This window comes from Marmota flaviventris, chromosome 6 (assembly GCF_047511675.1).
Source record: "Marmota flaviventris isolate mMarFla1 chromosome 6, mMarFla1.hap1, whole genome shotgun sequence".
In the NCBI taxonomy this organism is placed as follows: domain Eukaryota; kingdom Metazoa; phylum Chordata; class Mammalia; order Rodentia; family Sciuridae; genus Marmota; species Marmota flaviventris.
Window position 1 is genome coordinate 125,847,432 of NC_092503.1, and position 3,918 is coordinate 125,851,349.

Here is a 3,918-nt window from a genome sequence, read left to right on the forward strand (position 1 = left end):
ATTTATAAATAATAGAGAATTTTTTGTTTAAATGATTGGCAGGATATAAGTTGGAAATTAAGAAAATGGTCATAGTGGTGGTGTATAGCCAGGAACCAATCCCTACCTAGGGAAGGATTACTTAGGGTTTCTACAGGACATAGGTTATAAGATAGGTAATACACAGAATACTTAATACAGCAATTACCAAATAATCATAGTTAAAGGAATAGTGTGCAAACCAGAAGTGTTTATAAACAGTATAAAAAATAAAAGCAGTAATTTAATACTTTAAACATGTAATTTCTATTTTTTTTCTAACTTTAATTGCCATCTTACTAAAAGTTTTATTCATTCCTATAAAACATAAATTTTCTATATTTCAATGTGTAAATTATAGGGTTCAGCATGGGAGTAACAACACTATACAATACTGAAATCAGTCTGCCTTTCTCCAATGAGTAAGATGAAACGGCCTGCACATATGTAAAAATGGCACTACCATAATAGAGAAGAACAATGACCAGGTGGGAGGCACATGTAGAAAATGCTTTGGATCTCCTCTCTGAGGAATGGATCCTCAAGATGGTGGAGATTATGTAAAGGTAGGAAAGGACAATGCACAGGAAAGGAGTCCAACCAATGAAGACTCCAATGGAAAGCAATACCAGTTCATTGACAGAAGTGTCCCCACAAGACAAGATCAGCAAAGGGGGTATGCAAAAAAGAAGTAATTAATCTGGATGTTGCAGAATGGCAGATGGAATGTCAGTACTGTATGCACCACTGAATTGAGGAAACTACCAATCCAACATGAGGCTGCTAACTGGCTATACAGGGCCTTGTTCATAATAACTGAATACCTTAAGGGTTTGCAGATGGCAATGTAGCGATCATATGCCATTGCTGCCAGGAGGAGACACTCTGATCCTACAAAGAAAATGAATGCAAAAAGTTGAGCCACACATCCCCCAAAGGAAATGCTCTTCTTCTCTGATACAAGATGTGCCATCATCTGTGGGACATTGGTGGTGGTATAGCAGACATCAAGAAAGGTCAGGTTCCTTAGGAAATAGTACATGGGTGTATGTATGTGTGGATCAGCCATTGTCACCAAGATGATGAATATATTTCCTCCCAAAGTATATATATAGGTCAGAAAAAAGATGGTAAATAATAAAAACTGCAATTCATTCAGGTCAGAGCATCTCAAGATGATGAATTCAGATATAGCTGTTTGATTCTTTCCTTCCATAATGTTGTCTGGTTTCCTCTGGGGAGTTGGGCAAAGAGACATATAGATAACAATAATCATATGCTACAGTAGCTATGGTCTGAAAAACAGGAAAGCAAAATATTACAAATACAATATTACTATCTATATCTGGTAGTAAACCAGGGACTATCACTCTTATAAACTATGACTCATACCAGCTACCAAACACATATGAAAAAACCTCCAGTGTTTCACTTGAAAATCATCTCCCTGTATAAGATACAGCATTGAAAATTTTTAACTAAGAGCAAATCACAAGGGCTGGGGGTGTGGCTCATTGGTAGAGCACTTACCTAGCACATGTCAGGTACTGCGTTTGATTCGCAGCATCACATATAAATAAATAAAATAAAGGTCCATCAACACCTAAAAAAAAAAAAGCAAATCACAAAAGGGCAATGTACGTCCTAAGATTCTCTGTTAATAATACCTCTGTCAAGCCTATTTACATTTTCCTGGTGATGTGTAGACATGTATTGCAGAAATAGTTACAGAAGAATGTCTCTGGCCTTCATTACTTTCTGCAAAGCTATCTCTGCTCCTCCTTTCCATCCTTAAATGCAGAACAAAATTTGTCTTTTTTTCTGATTCAAATTAATGTGTTTGTTTTAGAATGTGTTGAAAATATAGAAAATAATTTTAAAAAATATTTTTAGTTGTAGATGGACATGATACCTTTATTTTGTTTATTTAGTTTTATGTGGTGCCAGGTTTTGAACCCAGGGCCTTACACATGCTAGGCAAATGCTGTACCACTGAGCTACAACCCCATCCCAAAAAGAAATTTTTAATAAATAGAATACTTAATGTTCACAGAAATGTTTTGTGTCTGTGTTTCAGATCAGTTTTCCATATGTAAATATTCAAAATGAGGATTAGAAAAGTATGTATTTTAAACTGCTTTTTCCTTAAGCACTTCATTGTAATAGAGTTTCAGGGCAATAAACCCTATGAAACATGACCTTTAAGTTGTATATAATTTATCTTAATTCTGTACAACTTACATAAATGATAAGGGATTCATGATCTTTAGTGTGACAGCATCCTGACTTTGAAATAAGTCAGGGAAGTTGGTCTGACATTAGGTGTAACAGAAAATCTTCAGTAGTCTAAAATTAAAATTTTGGATTGGGGAAGATGGCGGCGAGGGGAGTGCATTGCCCCCGTGTGCTGCTTCACTGTGTGAGAGTATGACAAGTCAGGACGGCTAAAGGCTATCTTGTTAGGAATTTCCAGCAATAGTGGGGTGCTCCGGAACCTGGAGGAAGGATTTCCATCGCACGAGGATCGGCTACGGGGACTCAAACGCGAGAGGTTTGTCGCACGGAGGGTAACACTGCTTATTCAGCAAATCGCCCCGCGGCTAGAGTCTGCAGCGCGCGCTGGGAAACGAGGAGATAGCGACGCAGGGATACAGCGCTGCAGTTTCTGCCAGCCGTGCAAGCACCGTACTCAGGGCTGAATTCTGGGTTCGAGACGGGGGAAGGAAGCGGTCCATCTCGGTTCTCCACACCGGTCAGACCACAGAGGAGGCCAGCAGCCACCATGTTGGAAAGCTGACGTCACCATCCCTGTTTTCGTCTGACCGCAGCTCATTCAGCCATAGAACAGGTAATTTCAGGCTGCCATTCGCCTGCGGCTTGCAGACAGATTGCTAGGGTTCAGTGCCTGGGTGCTTCTTAGAACCTGATCTTATCGGAGCGAACACCGAGCGCGGGGCGGCCGAGTTCCGCCTCCCGGAACCGCCCTGGCACAGGGCTGCGTAGCCTGCGGAGGCTGCTTCTTGGACCCTGCTCCTATCAGAGCATACACCAAGCACTAAGCGGCCGAATTCCGGCTCCCGAAACTGAGCCCACGGGGACTCCTTCTTGGAGCCTACCCTTATAGGAGCTCACACCGAGCACAGAGCGGCCGAGTTCCGGCTCCCAGAACTTCCCTGGCCCGGGGCTAGGAGCCTGCGGAAACTGCTTCTCGGTCCGGGTCCTGCTGAGCGCCGGTCAGGACTCACCCGTTGCTTTGGTTGCCCGGCAAGGGGAACAAAATGCTGACATTCGCATAGGATACCAACATGGCAGAGATCTGATGTCATCAGAAAGTGGCGGAGGAGAGAACTTCATCAATACCAGTGGCGACAGAAACAGTTGGTCTCCTGGTAGGGGGGGTGAGGCACAGACACCCGAGTCTCCTCAATTTGTCGTCGAGCCAGAGGGGAAGAGCCGGGTCGCCACCAGCGCCTGGAGCAGGCCCAGCGGCTCGCCAGCGTGGTGACCGCGTGACCACAATTGGAGAGGGGGCGGAGCGGAGCCGCCACCCGCACCCGCAAGGTGGGCAGAAGTGCGACCCAGTGGTACATGGGCGTGGTAGGAGGGGCAGGGCAGAGCCGCCGTTAGCGCTTGCAAGGTAAACAGACCTGTGACAGCCTGGCGGGTCAGGCCCAGTGGCCTGCCAGTGTGGTACACACGTCACCCCAACTGGAGTAGGGGCAGAGCAGATCCTTCTCCCACGCCCGGATCAGGCCCTGCCGGTGTGGTGGCCACGTGACCCCAATTGGAGTGGGGGCGGAGCGGAACCGCCACCCGTGCCCGCAGGGTGAGCAGACCTGTGACTAACCTGCAGATCAGGCCCAGGGGTCCGCAGGCATGGTAGGAGGGGCAGGGCAGATC

The 3,918-nt window shown here is 45.4% G+C and overlaps 1 pseudogene; it reads right to left on the reverse strand.

Annotated features, from left to right (window-relative positions):
• Positions 1-326: 326 nt before the first annotated feature.
• Positions 327-1,234, reverse strand: LOC139706150 (olfactory receptor 5V1-like; annotated as a pseudogene).
• Between the last annotated feature and the right edge of the window lie 2,684 nt (positions 1,235-3,918).